The 20,000-nt window shown below is 32.9% G+C and overlaps 1 non-coding gene across 1 annotated transcript; it reads left to right on the forward strand.

The window, feature by feature from the left end:
* The first annotated feature begins 10,149 nt into the window (after positions 1–10,149).
* On the forward strand, positions 10,150–10,221 carry Trnam-cau (transfer RNA methionine (anticodon CAU)). The gene has a single exon. It is a non-coding gene; the product is annotated as a tRNA-Met (tRNA).
* The last annotated feature ends 9,779 nt before the right edge of the window (positions 10,222–20,000 follow it).

The raw sequence follows: 20,000 nt of genomic DNA on the forward strand, positions 1-20,000 counted from the left end.
CTGGGGAACCGTTTGTTAGGAGTCTCGAACCCAACCTCAGCAACCGCCAACTGAGTCACTCAGAGGAAGCAGTACTAAATAAAGGTCTCAACTTCGCAATAACAACCAAACGCGTTCCATTCTTAGATATCATAACACACATGGAAGGTATAGCCTTGAGAATCCCATCAACCCAAAGCGATGAAATAAGATTGAAAGTGAGACAAGTACTCTAGAAAGCCAAGCCTCCTAAATCAAACATCTCTCGGGAAGATAGGCTGGCTATAAGAACCCTACAGAGTGACAGCAGTATAATAAGTCTGCCAGCAGATAAAGGCAATGCTACTGTGGTGATGGACATGTCGGAGTATTCTAAAAAAATGGCAGGCCTAATCGCAGATGGTAGCCACGGTAAAATAAAGAAGGACGCCACTTTGAAAACCGAAAGAAAGCTGTTACAAATCCTTACCGAAAACAAGGAACACATCGCTCCGATGAGATATCGACAGCTGGTCCAGCATTATAGTAAGCTACCACATATGTACGGTCTCCCCAAGATACACAAAGACGGTATTCCACTCAGACCCATAGTGAGCTGCCGAGGCTCAGCATGCCACCCACTGAGCAGGTACCTTGTGGATATAATAAACCCATTAGCAGGCAAGTCAGCAACCCATGTAAAGAATTCTGCCCACTTCACGGAACTGATCAAGGGAGCACCCATCAGTACAAACCAAATGGTAAGCCTAGATGTGGTTAGCCTGTTCACTAAAGTCTTAACTAGTGAGGCACTAGCAATAATTCAAGACAAACTAGCTGCGGTCCTCTCCATAGAAGAGCGCACATGTGTACCATTGCCAAACTTAATGGAAATGCTGACATTCTGCATAGAAACAACCTACTTCAGAATGGGTACTGACCTATATCGACAAGAGGAGGGGTTAGTTATGGGCTCGCCATTATCACCAGTGATGGCGAACATATACATGGAATACTTCGAAGACATGGCCTTAGGTTCAGCTCCCTTAAAGCCAACCATGTGCTAAGATACGTTGATGACACCTTCATACTCTGGCCACATCAAGAAGACATCCAGGCTCTCCTAGACCATGTGAACTCAATAAGACCATCGATACAGTTCACAATGGAGAAAGAAAAAGATAACCAACTGGTCTTCCTTGATATACTCATATCACGCACAGAGCATGGGTTTAAGACATCCGTATATCGCAAGCCTACCTTCACCGGACAATACCTTAACTTCATCTCCCATCACCCATACAGTATCAAACATGGAGTCGCACGCTGCCTACAACATCGAGCAGAGACAATAAGTAGCGACACCATTACATACCACTAAAAAATGGTCAGGTTGAAGAATACCCTCCGTCGTAACAACTACCCCGATAGCATACTATCCACCAGACGTGTTAATAGTATAAGAGAGGAGAATGAAACCCAAAAACCACCAACAGTCTGCCTACCATACATACGAGGCATCTCCGAAAAGATTCAGAGAATATGTGCCCCCTACAACATCAGGACAGTATTCAAGAGCGAGTCAATACTTAGACGACACCTGGTACGAGTGAAGGCCCGCATGGAGGAGAACATGACCAAGAACTGCATATACTCCATCCCATGCAATTGCAGAAAGGTTTACAAGGGTGAAACATGCCGCCTCCTTAAAGTAAGGGTGGAAGAACACCGAAAAGCGGTAACTAAAGGGGAGACGGTAAAATCGGGTATAGCCAACCATGTCTGGATGGAGAGGGGGGACCATCGCCCCCTATGGGATGAAGTAAAAATAATAAACAGAGAGACCCACTGGAAAGTGAGAAAACTTAAAGAAACAGCTCACATGCTCGGACATAGCAACCTACTGAGCAAACCAAGCGTAGAGCTGAATGCAATTTGGACACATCTAATAGAGAGAGAAAACCCTGAATAACAACATAGGTTTAACATTAACAAAAACCAACTAAGAATTGTCCTAGTGACATATGACATACGAGTGATCTTAGACGTTGTATCAAAGTTTACAGTTACCCAAAGGTGCTGAGTTCAATCCTGAACGAAGGCAGTGAAAAGTAAAATTCAAAACAGAGAATCAGCAACTATGTCCCAGAGCCTAGCTGGAGTCCGAACACGATACCCCCCGTAATAATAATAAAGGGTTGGGTTCGAGACTCCTAACAAACGGTTCCCGAGTTCGATAGAAAACACCTGATGAAGGCCGGAGGGCAAAACGGCCGAAACGTTTTGACTATAACAACCAAGATGAGGAAGTCAGTCCGACAATCTCAATAAATAATTTTGCTTATCTATACTTCGCGATAACTCTTAGGTATGCCGCAGGGGCTCTTTTAGGGCTAATAAAAAAACAACATTTTGGGGACTATTTTACCATATTTGTTCCAAATTTTCTGTGTATGTCTATTTAGCAGTTTTGCATGGCGCTTAACTCAAATTTAAATATGTTAAGGCCTTGGGGACTTTTGGGGCTAAATGGGGGTTCAAATGATGGACTCAGCCATTTTTTTTTATAGTGCAGGATTCAAATTTACGTATGTTAAGGCTTAAAACTGCACGTTTGTTTATTTTCACCAGGATTTGACATCATCTGTGGACTTTTGGGGCGAAATGGGGGGGGGCAAATGCTGAACTTAGACATTTTCTTATGCTTCGTTCACTGTGCACTTACATGATGCTAAAATTTAAAATTCGTGGGAGATCACATGCAAATAATTTGTGTGTACACACACACACACACACACACACACACACACACACACACATATATATATATATATATATATATATATATATATATATATATATATATATATATATATATAGTAATTTATAAAATATATATGGCGATTAAGCTACACTGAATAATCTGCGTTTCATCCACTATAGGATTCGTCAGGCTTATGCGCGAATTCTGTGGTTGCTTCTTGTTTTTATATATGTTGAGGATTTTTAGTTAGCCAATCAGCTTTCTAGTATCCACCGCGCCCCTTCCTATCAGCCAATGGGCATGCATTTTATCGAACAAAGGATCTGTTTTAGAACTAGGTAAGTGGTTTAAGGTAGACGTTTTCCTTTTTTTTATATATATAAATATACATATGTGTACACACACATGCACATATATACATATATATATATACACACACATATATGTGTGATCGTTTATGTATATTCATGTTTATTTAATTTATTTATTTGTTTGTTTTCTATTGTTATTGTCAATTAGTATTAACAGTATTTTCATTATTATTATTAATAGTAGTGGTGGTGATGGTGGAGGTAGTGGTAGAAGTATTGTTACTACTATCTTTATTATTATCATTATTATTACTGCATTGTTTTTACCGATACTTGACGAATCTTATGGTGGATGAAACGCAGAATATTCAGTGTAGCTTAATCGCCATATATATTTTATAAATTACTAACTAGCTCTACCTACGTATTGAGCACTTTTGAAGTAAATACTTAAAGTTTACGCATAAATCTATACTTTCGTATATTAAATTTATGTGAGTAAATGAAGTAGTTATATATATATATATATATATATATATATATATATATATATATATATGCATGCTTAATGTAAAAAGAAAAAGAGAAAGTTCAATTCCACAAAAGGAGACTTATCCGGATAATGCCAAGCTCAACAATTATTATTAGAGCTTTTACAATAGGACAACAAGAGTATGACATGAAGACACAAAACTATATATTGGTAGATATAGAATGAATCATTTATTGAATAATGGAATACAGGCAAAATTTGGGAGATAGAAGGGACTCTTTATGCCAGGGTATTTCGAAGCCTAATGCTTCTCATCAGAAGAGTAGAGAAGGTGCTTTTACGCTTTCCCGGCTTATTATAAATCTATTTCTTTAATCTGTGTTTGTTTTATCTGTGTTTTTTTTTATCTGTGTTTTATTATGTGTTTTTTTAAATCTGTGTTTGTATATATGGATATATATATATATGTATATGCGTATATATATATATATATATATATATATATATTCTTTATTTTACTTTATTTTGTACGGGACCACCTACCCCTTACTCCTCAACCCCATTTTCTGCTACTCTCACCCCCCCACTTGTCCGTATTAACAGTATTTTCATTATTATTATTAATAGTAGTGGTGGTGATGGTGGAGGTAGTGGTAGAAGTATTGTTACTACTATCTTTATTATTATCATTATTATTACTGCATTGTTTTTACCGATATTTCTATTGTTATTATTATTGTCTTTATCATTATTATTATAATCATAATTATAATTGCTGTTATTATTATTATCCCCGTTATTATCCCCGTCATTGCTACCATAACCGCTACCATTATCTTCATTTTCACTGTTTTAACATTAACTTTGAATTTGCTTTTTTTCACAACTATTGGTAATATTATTTTTAATGTTTATTTTTAATGTTTATCTTTAATTTTATCTTTATTTTTATCTTCAAGTTTACTTCTATTTTATTTTCATCTTTATTATTACTACTATTATTATAATTTTCATTACTATTATCTTTCGTACTATTATAATTACCCTACTATTATTTGGTATATTTTTACCACTCTCATAAGTTGTAATGGTTTCCTTACTCCTCCACTTTAACATCAATATGTATACTTAACCTTTTGCATCAACTTAAACGCACTCATAGTCATTGCCATCCTAATCTCCGACCGCCCCCTTATAATCGTACTCCCGATATCATAACAGAAGAAACTTATAAATATATTGCCGCATATTACCTTTCAGTTTTACAACCCTGCATACCTCACACCCAAATTATAAGGGATTTTATAGCCGCCATTTCCCGTTTAGGTGGTACTAATCAAAATTACCCACTCCATAGAAAATAGACACCCCACAAACCGTTAAAATAAATTACCATGCATCAACAATACACCCCCTATTTAACCATAATACATATACCCCTTAATCTCAATACTATGTTAAAGAACATATACAATCTTATATATCATACTATATATAACAAGCTTCTCCTTATTTAGAGTTCAATAAAGTTTCCCCAACATTCTGTAATTCCTCTTAATCTTTTTCGTCCTAATGAATCTTACGCTAGACATCGCATCTTCCCCATGCTACTTAGCACCTTCTCTACTCTTCTGATGAGAAGCATTAGGCTTCGAAATGCCCTGGCATAAAGAGTCCCTTCTACCCGCCAAATTTTACCTGTATTCCATTATTCAATAAATGATCAATTCTATATCTACCAATATATAGTTGTGTGTCTTCATTTCATACTCTTGTTGTCCTATTATATATATATATATATATATATATATATATATATATATATATATATATATATATATATATATATATATTAGTTTCAAGGGATCTTCATGAATCCGATCATTGCAAGACAGCAGGCACACACACATACCCAAATGCACACACACACCCAAATGCACACACGCAAATGCACACCCAAATGCACGCACACACACACACACACACACACACACACACACACACACACACACACACACACAAATACTTACAATATAACTTACAATTGAAAATACAATTAATTTGTGTGTGTATATATATATATATATATATATATATATTAGTTTCAAGAGATCTTCATGAGATTGGATTTTACATGACAGCTATGTGTGCGTAGCACGCACACACATATACACGCGCGTGCGCAAGCACACACACTTTCTCTCTCTCACTCTTATTTCCACATATATATATGTATGAATATACATACACATATATATATATATATATTGAAATATATATATATATATATATATATATATATATATATATATATATATATATATATATATACACTTATTTTCATATATTACAGAACGTCGAAAGAATATAGTGCCGTGTTTGTAATGTGTGTGCGTATACTAGAAAACGAATTTAGGAAAACTCGTCCCCGGAAAACTCGCCTCCGGAAAAATTGTACTCGCAAAACTCAACCCCGGAAAACTCGTCCCCTTTTGCTAGATCCCTTATTGAATAAATATCGATTGAAAACACATTTTATGACCGTTCTTGAAGAATATATTTTCTTTAAAAGAGAATACACATCCCATATTTAAACAAAATATTTTTACTTGTTTACTGTTATTTTAAAAAAATTAAATTAATATTTCTAAGTTTTCGATTTCTATCTATCTTTGAAAGTTTTTGGTGTTTCAACTTATTTTAAAGAGTTTATTTGGTTATAAAAAGTAATGTCGAGTGTTTCTTATGAACAAAAAATTCCGACATAAGAGGATCACATCTTAGGAGTCTCGATAATTGCTCAAAAATAGAAAATTAAGAAAATACTGATGTAGATATAGTTTTAAAACGAGCCCCCCCCCCTTCGCCACCAAAAGAAAATGAATGAAATTTTTAGGTAATAATGCACATCCCATAATATTTAAAAAAACATTTTTACTTGTTTACTGTTTTAAAAAAAATTCATTGATTTTTCGTTTTCTACCTAGCTTTGTAAGTTTTTGGTGTTTAAACTCATTTTAAAGAGTTTATTTAGTTAAAAATAAATAACAAGTAATGTCGCACTCGACATTACTTAGTAAATAATTTTGAACAAAAAATTTCCGCAAATTAAAGAAAATACTGAGGTAGATATAGTTTTAAAACGAGCCCCCCCCCCAAAAAAAAAGAAAATAAGTTTGTATATTTTTAAGTAATGTCCAAGATCACTGCTCGGAAAAAATGAAGCTACCAGAAGTGGATCCGGTTGATTATGTAACGAAACTGAACAGAAGACACGAAAAACGAAACCATATATTTATTAAAAAAAATACTTTAGTTTTTAACATTTTTTGTGTTATTACGAAACAAACAAACAAAAAAGAAAATACTTTTTGTATTATCAAATAATAAAACAAATATTTTATTTAGAAAAATTGGTACTTCAGGGGAAACGTGGACCCTGCATCAACGGTGTTTTTATTTAACGATTGCTCCTCCAAAGCGCATGCGCAAAAGGGTTTCTTTTGTCGATTTAATCACAAAAACTTTTTGAAGGTACTATTTGAGGCCAAAAGAAAAAGGTGGGGGGGGGGAGGTGTAGCATTATTTGAATATGTATGAAAAAATAATTTAACAAAAAAATAATATTTAGTGGAGAAAATAATAAAAAAGCTTAAAATAAAATGAAATAAAAATAAAATATAAACACGTATGAATCAAATTCACGCAAAGAGAAAAAACAAAAAACAAAAAACAAAAAAAATACACGCGCGATTAAAAATAAAGTCACGAATAAAGTGAAAGAAAACTCTTTGAGGGAGCAATCATTTTAAATAATTCATTCACATACCCCGTGAATTACCGAAAAATTAATTTAGTTTTAACACATTTTTTGTTCACGAAACAACACTTCTGCAGTATGCACACGGCGTTCATCTTTTCTTGATGCGTTTCACTACACTGTCGCCATGTGGTGTGTTTCTGTAAAAAAATTTTAATTATTAATTTTTTCTTGATCCTTCAAAGTTGCTTTAACTGAAAAAGCTGTTTCATTTAAATTATTTATTTGTTAAAAAAAAGAAGCTATTTCACTTTATAAAAATAGATGTTATTTTTATTACAAAATTGTTTTATTAAATTATATTTCTTTACGCAGACTTTTAAATAAATGTTTTTACAATTATATATTGATACATTTTTATGCAATAAATGTTTTTGTGTTCAAACATTTTTCTGTTCAGAAAAAAATCTTGTTTATTACTTATTTCCCCGGTTATTTGACAAAGAAATTGGAGTTATCGCCCCCTAACAATAGCGACTGTTTGCATACTGCACAAGTGCCCCTGAAATGACTTTTAAACGATACCCTCCCCACCTCATGTTAAGAATGGATTTCGAAATAATAACGTTATTATTTCAGCGCAGTCGCCGCAGTGCAAAAATTACATAAGACCGTGTTTTGTTTTTGTTGTTTCGTAATAACACAAGACTTGTCTAAACTAAATTTATTCTTCTAAATAAAATAATTGCTTTCTTTGATAATACGTATTTTCTTTCTTTTCGTAATGACACAAAAAGTGTTAAAACTAGAGTATATTTTTTAAAAATAAATATTTGGTTCCGTTTTTCGTGTCTTGACTCCGTGATGAAGTTTATTTTTGTAAAGCAAGAGTTAAAAATAATTAAAAAAAATATTATGATGGTGCATAGTCTCTTTTAAAAACAATATCTCCTTCAAGAACGGTAATAAAATATGTTTTCAATCGATATTTATTCAATAAGGGACCAGTTTTCTTACCTCGCAAAAAAGGAGGGGGGTGTTCCGGGTACGAGTTTTCCGGGTACGGGTTTTCTGGGTACGAGTTTTCCTGGGACGAATTTTCCGGGCACCGTAGAAAATACAATTCTTAGATCATTTTTTTTTCTTAATAACTGATTTGGAAATCAGTTATAAAATTGATCTAAGAATTGGGTTTTCTAGTATACGCACACACATTGCAAACACGGCACTTTACTAAAGAGTAAAAAAAGAAAACAGAAACAAATTCCAACTAGCTGAGGGCAGTTTCGATCTACGGACCTCTAGGTTATGGGCCCAGCACGTTTCCCCTGCACCACTCTGGTAAGACGACAGACTCCCCTTAAATAGCCTATATTTTTTTTCTTACATGTCCGTGTCGTTTACTTGAGCTTTAAATACGCCTTGCCACTATGGTGGATGGAGCGTGAAAAGAACCACTCCCACTCCGACCTTATAAGTCATATATTCATATCAATCTATTGGTTCAGCTTTAAAGTAATTTTACGTTTTACTTTTTGAGGTTTTCTTTGACAATTTATGTATATTAAAATTACGAAGTTTGTATTACTATACACAGATTCGAAAAAAGTTACCAAAAAAACAAATATATAACAAATAAATGTTATCAAAGGCAAGATAAGTTACTTTTCTACATAAGTGGATAATTTTTTTGTGTTTTTATTTAATGTAACATGTTTATTCAGTTCGAAAAAGATACAGCGTTTACCGGTGTATTGGAACATTTGAAATGGCGCCGGGCCCTCTGTTGAACATGGTAAGTTTGGGATAATGAGTTAAAAATAAAAAAAACTATACAAAATACTGTTAGAAACTCGCTTTGTTACCGTGACATAGGCTGACATATATTCGGTGGGTTTTTTATATATAGGCTGACATATATTCGGTGGAGTTTTTATATATATATGCTTCTTGTGTGTATATATATATATGTGGAGAGAGAGAGAGAGAGAGAGAGAGAGAGAGAGAGAGAGAGAGAGAGAGAGAGAGAGAGAGAGAGAGAGAGAGAGAAGGGGATATTAAGCGATTAATTAAAATGGATTTCTTATATAAAAATAATTTCCAAACTGAGAACTATTTTAACATATAGTATTTTTGGCGGTTCTTCCAAATTAAAATAGAAAATCGAAATATTGAACTTTAATTTAGTCTAATAGTATTAACCTAATTGTTATGTCGAAATAAGTAAAACACCACAAAATTACGAAAAGTTATAAAGTAGAAAATTAATTATTAATGAAAATATATATTGAAAGCCACAAAATTGAATTTCTATTAAAATGCCATTGTGACATGTCGAAATTAGTATAGTATTACTACATTTTTACTCATAATATGTACTTTCACGATTTCACGATCTATTGACGGGCATCATTTTAGTGGGAAATGGAAGAAATTAGACCGCTGCTTCCTCTCCTGATTATGCAGTTCTTTTTTTTTCGAAAACTATTTTGAGCGTTTCTTCGAAATTAGATCGAAAATGAAAAATCGAAATATTGAATTTCAATTTTGCATGAATATAGAGAGAAGGAAAACTTAGGGCAACAAACGTTGATTAATTCAGGTTTCAAATAATACAAGATTAAAAAAAAAAAAAATAAATACTGTTTACAATTGAGGATTAACGACGAATGATTCGCTTTCTAATGCCTTCAGTTGGAAGTAATTGTTTTTGTCCAAACAATGAAGCGAGGCGTTTTTTTTTTTACTGTTATCCAACGACAATAAAGCGCAACTATTTTTAGTGTCAGTCAATCCAAAAAAATAAATAAAAATAATAAAGTATGTACAATTTAATGATTAGATAGCCACAGTACAGCAGTTGAGCAGAGTGGCGCAGTGGAAGCGTGCTGGGCCCATAACCCAGAGGTCCGTAGATCGAAACTACGCTCTGCTAAGATTTTTTTTTCTCGTTTTACGTAAATTAAAAAATTTAATTGGTGACTAGCGAGACCCATGGAAATTCCACAGGGGACTCATTCATGTTGTCATTCTGTAGATGTTCAGCGTAAATGGAAACGCTCTGATATTATTGTAGCTTTTTTGTTAAAACTGCAAAAGTATTTATCTAAGCTAGCACGAACGCCAGGCAAAGCCCGATCTTAAAATACACATAAATGTGATAGTTTAATTCCTACAGATTTCTCATACGTTATTATAGAGTAAATGTTCTACCGATCTTTATGTATTATTATAAAGTTGCGATTAAAAAAAAAAAAAAAAAAAAAAAAAAAAAAAAAATATATATATATATATATATATATATATATATATGCATATAACTTGGGTGCATTAGCTTTAATCGAAACCGAGATAAAACTTATGAAAAAGAATCTCTCTCTCTCTCTCTCTCTCTCTCTCTCTCTCTCTATATATATATATATATATATATATATATATGTATATATATATATATATTAATTCAAGGAACTCAAGTTATATATATATATATATATATATATATATATATATATATATATATATATATATATATATATATATATACACAGTGGCTTAGTATCAGTTTTTGCCGCCCGGGGCGGTTATAATATTTGCCGCCCTCCATGCTAGAATATAATTACCTGTTTTTACTCCCCCCCCAGCTGGCATATGATTACCTGTTTGTCCCCCACTGCTGGCATATGACAACCTGCCAAAGCCTTCAAAATTCCAAAAAGCCCTCAAAATATTTATTTTCATTGAACTAATGTTTACACAATTCCCTTCAGATTAATGTTTCAACAACTACCCTTTTTTTAAAATTTAAATTTAATTTAACATTTTCTTTTTAATAATTTTAATAATAATAATAAGTATGTCAACATAAATCTGAAGGGAATTATGCAGACCATTAAATAGTTTATTTATTTATTTGTTTTCTTACATGTCCGTGTCGTTGACTTGAGCTTAAAATAGGCCTTGCCGCCACAGTGGACGGAGCGTGAAGAAAACCGCTCCCACCCCGACCTCATAGGTCATATATTCATGTCAATCTCATGTTTCAGCTTTTTAAAGTAATTTTACGTTTTATTATTTGAGGTTTTCTATGACAATTTATGTATATTAAAATTACGCATCATAACTATTGACCCAAATATATCATTTGTAGATGAATGTGATTCAACGAATAAGTGAATATCCTTTGTAAATACTATTTTTTTTATAAAATTGTACTTTGTTGTTCTATTATCTATATAAATGGAACATGCGTGTGTGTGTTTTCATATTCATGTTTATTTGTGTATCAATATTTAACCAGTAAATTCTGAAACTACTGGTCACATAACATTGAAATTAACAAAAATTGTAATCATACACCAACGATGTTTTATAACGAATTAAAAATAGTATTGTTTGGATGATTAACGCGTTCAGAAATATATCGATGAGTTGAAATGCAAACTGTCCATTTCAACTTGCCGACATATTTATACTTCTTTCTGCGCATGCCTAAACTCAATTCATTTCTTTAAGTTGTTTAATATTTGTAGAGGACTAGGTTATATAAATCCTAATCTCGTTACAAAAGAAAATAACGAAACGGATGGAAAGAAGGAAACAAAAACTCAATTGATGGATAAGATAAACGTGTCGTTTATTTACTGTTGAAAGAATGAATGTTTTAGATATAACACGTGTTCATGTCCGCGCGGGTGTAACCATCGTTTGTTGCGGGACTGGTGATGTAGAAAGAAAAGGAAATGCGTGTCCATCTCACTATCGTTTGTTCGCGTGTGGGAAGAGAAGTGAGTAATATAGTAGAAATGAGAATGATAGTCCAACGTGTAGACAAAGACAAAGGATAGAGAGTTGACATCAGTTAGCAGTCAGCTACGCGAAGGTATTCTCAGGGACAAGTTGTATATATATAGAGAGAAAGAGTGAGAATGTCAGTCCAGGTTATGGAGATAGAAAGCGTATAAAGTGTACGTACTGTTTGTTGGCTTTTTGTCCCACATAGTAGCAAGTGGTGTGAGACACGCGCGTGCGCGCGCCTGCCGAAAAGACACGCTGTCGGTCTGTAGACCGCCCAGCTAGGAAGCTGGTCTGAAAAAGGGCTGGAAACAGCTTGTCTCTTGCTTTTATACTTGTTACCGGTGGTCTTTTGCGCATGTGTGGCTTTCCTTTGAAAGGGGAAATGACGTTGTCCATGTGTGTGTGCATGTGCGTACGTTAGCGTGTGTATATACACGTGAATGTGAGTGTATGTACGCGAATGTGAATATATGTACGTGTGTGGACGTGGGCGCGTATGTTTGTGTGCGCGTATGTATATGACAAGTAATATGGCTTGAGATGTGAACGCATGTTTTTGTGTGAGACTAGAAAATGCTCGCGCATATTACGGCTTTCTGACTTATCTCTCCATAGCTATATCGGTAAGACCCTGTGCTGGAGTATTAAAGGTTCTGCTTTCGATTCCAATGTATGGCTTTCAAGTCATTAAAAAAAAAAATTGAAAATCAGTACTATATAATGAAAATATATTTATGACAATTAAACTACGTAAAGGCGTCTACGTTTAATTCCCGTAAGGTAATCATTAGGCATTTGTATGTGTACACACACTTGTAAACCCCAAATTGATGGTTGATTTTTAACCGCTGCGTTTATAGCACTCATAAAACGACTTCGAGAAATAATCGATTATCTCTATATAAATAAAATGAACTCATTTTTTCTCGTCTGATTTTGACCTTAATAGGATTAAAAATCAAGATATTTCATGCAAATATAATATGCACAAACGGCAGAACAATATCTGAGGTGTGTTATAGGCTTATTATTTCTCAAATTCCTCGATAATCTTAGATTTCTATACTTTTTCTGCTGAGAAGTCACGGCCAAAATCGGTTAAGATCAATGGAAGTGGTAAAATATTTTCTCTCTAATAAATTCCTCCTCCCCCTGCCACCACTTAACACCGTTTGGGGATCGTTCACAAGGAACAGTTGAGAAGAGAACACCGGTTTGGCTTCGTAGTTCTTTCATGTGAAGTTATTTAAAATCACTAAACTAAGCTGCAGTGCTCTGAGGCATAGTGGTTAGCGTGCTGGACAATTCACATTATATTTTCACGTTCGCGCCGACCTACCGTAGTCGTTTTTTTTTTTTTCCTAAACAACTGGAATGGACTTTTTTTGGTGCCCGAACTGTTAACGTTGCAGATGTTTTTTTTTTTTTCACACTTTATTTTCCTACTTTTACTCATGACTCCGGGTTTGATCCTTCCTACTTACCTACCATAACATTTTTTAACCCCCCCCGTTCCGGAAACAAACACTCGGGCAACGCCGGGTACCCCCGCTAGTACACTATAAAAATAAAAGAAAATAAATTAGCAGAGCGTAGTTTCGATCTAAATAGTTTTCTTTTTATTATATTTTCCTTGGTTTGACTTGCGCTTAAAATATGCACGCCGGAACGGTGGAGTGAGGGTGAAGAAAACCACTCGCACACATGAAAGAAGTCATTAACTCATGTCAATCTGATGTTTCAGCTTAATTTTACATCTCATCATTTGAGTTTTTCTATGTCACATTAAAATATATTAAAATTACACATTTAAACTATTAACCCAAGTAATTAGTGAATGAAAATAAATTTATTGGTTTATATGTATATATGTATGCATGTATGTATGTTTGCATATATATATATATATATATATATATATATATATATATATATATATATATATATATATATATGGTTGTATAAGACGAAACTACAATATAATCTATACTCCTACAAATTTATATTCGTATTAAAAGACATTTTCTCTATTTAAAGTAAAAATACTTTTTTTTCTTCATATATGGGTCGTTGAATTGCATTCATCTGCTAGAGATGTAACTAAATTGCATATTCTTTAAAAATTAATTTTAACTAATTTCTTATCGGATTTTTAGGTTTTCTTATATATTTGTTTAAAAATATTTGCCTACTAAACTCCTCTCAGTTTTTGGTTTACAGACTTGAAACTTAACATGTAGGGTATTCGAATCCATGCGACACTTTATATTTGGGGTTTAGCTGGGAAAAATCGGTGCAAAAGTGTGAAAATAAAAAAAAATGAAATTTGCCAGCGTAGCTCGAAGGACAGCATTACGAATATGCATGCGTAACGTAATAGCTATTGGTTCATGTTTTAATCTTTAGCCTTGTAGGAAATATGTCTCCATAGCTCAGGCATGAACGTCAAAGGAAAAAGTAAATCGTAAGCTAAATGTTTTGATTTCGATTCACAGTGGTGGGGCAGGAATAATTTTTAAAATTAAAAAAAAAATCTTTGCTATATATTAGGCCTAATATAATATAATAATAAATACGAAATCTGCATTAATCATAGTATCATATCTAAACGTATTTTCCGACCGGCCAATGTAGGGCGGCCTGCTAGTATATATATATATATATATATATATATATATATATATATATATATATATATATATATATATATTGTAAGTTATGAAAATATGTTTATGGCAGTCAAGCTACACAAAAGCGTCTACGTTTAATTCCTGTCATGAATCATTAGGCCTGTGTTTGTGTATGTGTGTGTGTGTGCTTGTATACACACGCTTGTAAACTCAAAATTGATGGTTTAGTTGCAACCACTGTCTTTATAGAACTCATAAATAACTTAAAGAATAATCAATTATACACTATAAATTAAAAAAAAAAAATTAAATTTAGCAGAGCGTAGTTTCGATCTACGGACCTCTGGGTTATGGGCCCAGAGCACGCTTCCACTGCGCCACTCTGCTGGCCACGATGGGCTGCTATATATATAGTCATTGAATAGTTTTCTTTTTCTTATATTTTGCTTGGTGTTGACTTGCGCTTAAAATAGTCTCGCCGGAACGGTGGAGGAAGGAGGGTGAAGACAACCACTTCCACACATGAAAGAAGTCATTTATTTATGTCAGTCTGATTTTTCAGCTTAATTTAACATTTCACCATTTGAGTTTTTCTATGTCACATTTACATATATTAAAATTACGCATTAAAACTCTTTCATATGCAATAAACCAAGCAGTAACATTTCATTTTTTTTTTTTTTACTTGTTCACTCCAAAAAAGGCACATTGACACTGAAACATTTAATAATGACCGAATTCATAGGAGAGCAACCCGATTGGGGAGTAAGGCAGCAAGATGTTTGTCTACATTTAAAATGTTGCATGTTAGTAGTCAGGCGACGAGGGGGGGGGGTTCCAAAGGAATAAGTCTGAGAAAAAAAACCTTTTAGAGTAGAAAAAATTCCGTCATTTCCGGACATGTATGGTGAAGGGGTTGGATTTTTCTGCTAGTTAGGCTGGAGGTATTTCAGTTGAATGAGAACAAGTGCAATAAGTTCATCAGAGCACGTTCCATGGCAGTAGCTTTAAAACAAGCACATGTTATGCGACTTTTTTTCTATAATTTTATTTATGTTTAATAGATAAGGTGAACTTTGATACAAGGCCAATGATGTAAAGGCCTAATTTTATTCTTGAAACAAATGCACATAACTATGGACATATTTTGTATATAAAATAATTAGTGGATGAAATTAAATTCATGGTTTACGATGCACTGCTCTCATGACGAAGCATCACGCAATTAAGTGAAAATCTTCTTTGAATACTATCTTAAAAAAACAAACAAACTCAGCTGAGGATTTTTATCATCGGCCTCCAAAATCAACAGAGATTAGACCATTCCTGTAATGATGTGATCACTGGTGATTGCGGAGTAATTCCTGTGCAGTTCTAGGAGGTAGACCCTCCCAAACTTTGCCTTCTTTGTTTGAAAAGGGTTAATTCATTTCTAATCACCTGACGCGTCCTAATCGGGGGAACTTGACGAGGCTGTCCAGGCACATTTCGCAAATCAGTGTCTGTCCTCGGTGTGTGTGTGAAATTTCATAAAAATTGGCCCAGAAAGATTGTAATTTTTACAAGCAGCCAAGAGACCCCTCATCAACATCAAATCAAAACCATGTAATTTAAATTTTGGGATATTTTTCTCAATAGAGAATGGGTTTTAGAATAATGACGTCATTATTTCAGCATATTCTGTACTATTCTGCATAAGTACCCAGAGCTCTAATAATGGCTAATTTCCTTTCACAACAGAAAATCTATAATTGCGAATTGGTGAAATCATAAACAAACAAAAACGAAACAAAGCACCGATAATTTCATAAATCTTGGCAAACCAGAAGAATACCTGATTCAAAGTTAGCAGTAAACGGTGTTTTTTTTTCAGATTCTTTTCCTGATATTAAACTTCATCAGTAATATAAGTTCCGACGGAAGTTTCAATTTCCCAAGTTTATTTATTTAGTAAATTGTTAGGTAAAAGCACAGAATAGTTAACAAAAAACTTTTTTATGTTGAAGATAGTTTCCTAAAAATAATGTTATTGTTTAAGCACCGTCAATAAACTGGAAATTACTTATAAAGCCATCCTTAAAATAGAATATACACTTTGTTAACTCTTCTGTACTTTTATCCAACAATTTAAACATGACGTTTTTAAGATCAGAAACTGAATCTGACCAAACTCTATTTACTGTAAACTTTTTTGTCAGGTACTCTTTTTTGTTAGGTACTCTTTTTTATCAGGTACTCTTTTTGGTCAGGTACTCTTTTTGGTCAGGTACGCTTTTTTGTCAGGTACTCTTTTTGGTCAGGTACTATTTTGTCAGATATGCTTTTTTGTCAGGTACTATCTTGTCAGGTATTCTTTTTTGTCAGGTACTCTTTTTGGTCAGGTACTCTTTTTTGTCAGGTACTCTTTTTAGTCAGGTACTTTTTTTGTCAGGTACGCTTTTTAGTCAGGTACTTTTTTTGTCAGGTACTCTTTTTGGTCAGGTACGCTTTTTTGTCGGGTACTCTTTTTTCTCAGGTACTCTTTTAAATTGCCTGAATATTCACTATTCTGCATTTATAAAAATGTTTAAAAATGAAATAAACACGTTTTTTCCCAAGAAAAATAATCATTGTTGGCAATTACTTAAAAAAGATAAATATACAACGATATATTTTACTTTAAAAAATTGTTTTTTTTTAATTAGTTCGTGTTCGAATTATTTTAATAGAATTATTGTAGTAGAATTTTGTTCCGTAGGTTTTATCTGGTTGCCGACTGGCAAGCTCCTGTCGCTTCAAACAACTCATTGGCTTAGAATGCACTAGAAAGACAAAAATGACACTTAGTTTATTATTACTAACTTTACTTACTGAAATCGTCAGGGTGGAGACATATTGTTGAGTGAAGGGTTTAGAGAAAAATAATTCCAAATACATACATTTTTTTCTTTTCTTTTTTTTGTTGTAAATAGGATTTTCAAAATGTCATTTTCATTTTTCTTTCACTTGAAAACGTTAAAATTAGAGTTTCGAAAAAGTTATATAAAATTGTGTATAGGGGATTAAAAAGAAAAAAAGAACAGACACTTCTTAACACTTTTTAAATTAGGACAGGAATCACCACTTATCAAGGCCCGGAGGCCACTCGAGGATAAGGGTCAATGGGTATAAATTAGTCAATGTGATTATAGCGTAGTAAACATAAGTAGTAGAAATTTTGTAAATTGGATTACTTAGGGTGACGGTTTATCAATAACTTGTTTACGTTGGACTTGAAGACAATCAGATTGTAGTCAGCTGGAAAGCTAGCTTACAGAAGACAGTTTTACAGGTGTGCAGTTTTAAGAAAGAAGCTTGGTTCATTGAATGTACATTAAGGTTTAGGCACAGATAAAGAGTGTGGGAAATTATTGATAGTAGTTTTAGCTAGACGAGTGTTTTTCGTGAAAGTTTGGCGAGGGAGGACTATAGATTGAAGCTCAGACAGGCTCGCAACTTTTCTTCTGTGGGAAAGATGTTGCAAGGAAGAGAAAAGTGCATCCACACTAAGCTACGAAGTCTATTTTGAACTCTGTCAAGGCAGGATAAGCTGCTTCTAGCAGCTCCTGCCCAGATGTGGCAACAGTACTCCATAGGAAACCTATCCAATAAATGTTACCATTAAATTTATTGGGTAGATTTCTACAAGTAAGTTGTTTTATTTTATATTTTAAGTCAATATCGAGACTTCAAAGAGATTACTCTATTTGTGCCATTTTTTCTTATTCTCATGTAATGATCGACATTACTTGTTTTTTTTTTTTTTAAATCGAATAAACGTTTCAAAGTCTATTTTTAAACATACCTAACATTCATGTTAGAAAAACTTTTTTTTGATTATTTATAAATGTAAATTTGTAAATCAATTTTGTTACTTTTCTATATAATAACATTTGAAAATGTTAAAAAAAATTAAATATCATTTTGGTGCAAGAAAATTCAAAGCAGTGACTGCCAGCGATTAAATCAAAACACTAGCAAAAGTACCAGTCGTTGACCGGGTTCAAAAACAGCCTACAGAAAATGGACTCTGATTTATGAAAGTATGATAGGTTATGAAAAGGAAGGGTTGTAAAGAGATAGCTTCGAATTTGGGGGTATCAAAACCAAAGCAAAATATGATGAAAGTAAAAATAAAATAGATAAACTCCATAATTTATTATACCATACCTGTTCACACTGAAACACTTATCACAATATTCTGTGGATCTATATTAAAAAACCTTGTTGAACTTTGTGACATATTTCCATTCTATGGAAGCGCGAACGAACACTCCATAATTTTATTCTACCATATTTCTTCAAACTGAAACATAATTATCAAAGTATACTTACGCAGACCCCACAATTTTATTATACCATCCCTATTTAAGTTAAAACATACTTAACAAATTATTATTATGTACATCTATATTAAAGACACGTGTAAACGTTTTTTTTTTTTTAATTTTTTTATTTCCATACTTTGTGGACCATCCGCGTACGCAGACCCCACAATTTTAATGAATCATCATTATGCCGTATCTAACATACCGATTCCTGTGCCTCGATACATCTTTTATCATTATATGAGATCAGTTTTCTATAATAGTCAACCACATAGGAACCTATTCGTGACTAGACACACACACAGAGGTTCAGCTTTATATTATACTATATTATAATTATTATAGATATATAAATTCGTATTCCTGTCTGCTTGTTCACAATTTGATTAATATATACAAAGATTCCTTACTTTACTCTCTCATTTATTTCTATATATAGTATGATTCTTGCAAATTAAATACAATAAAGAGATAATCGCATTTGCATATTGCATTAAGAAAAATCGATTTTATTAAATAGCAGTATCTTAGTTAATGTTTTTAGCGAGATAATTGTTATAAGTGTTCTATTTAAAATCGTTATTTAATAAATTTGAAACAATAATTATATTGATAACATATTTAATTAACTTTATTTGGAATTATTATTCCGACATCGATTTTTAAAAAAATCTTTGTTTTAGAGTTATTTGCCCCTTCGGAACATTAAAAAAAAAACTATTACCAAATAAAATAATTTGGTAATCTCAATAAATTTCTAGCTTGAAAAAATAATTCCGAGTAGATAGAAAAATGTTTGGCTTTTATTATTTTTAAATATTAAAAAAAAAAAACACTTACGAAAAACCGAAGAAAAGATTTCATTTATTTGTTTTTATTATTCTATAAACGGCTATACAGAAATCGGTCATTTTTCTACGATGTGACCCACCTAAAAAAATAAA

This window comes from Euprymna scolopes, chromosome 18 (genome assembly GCF_053919585.1).
Source record: "Euprymna scolopes isolate OS-2025 chromosome 18, ASM5391958v1, whole genome shotgun sequence".
Taxonomy (NCBI): Eukaryota; Metazoa; Mollusca; class Cephalopoda; order Sepiida; family Sepiolidae; genus Euprymna; species Euprymna scolopes.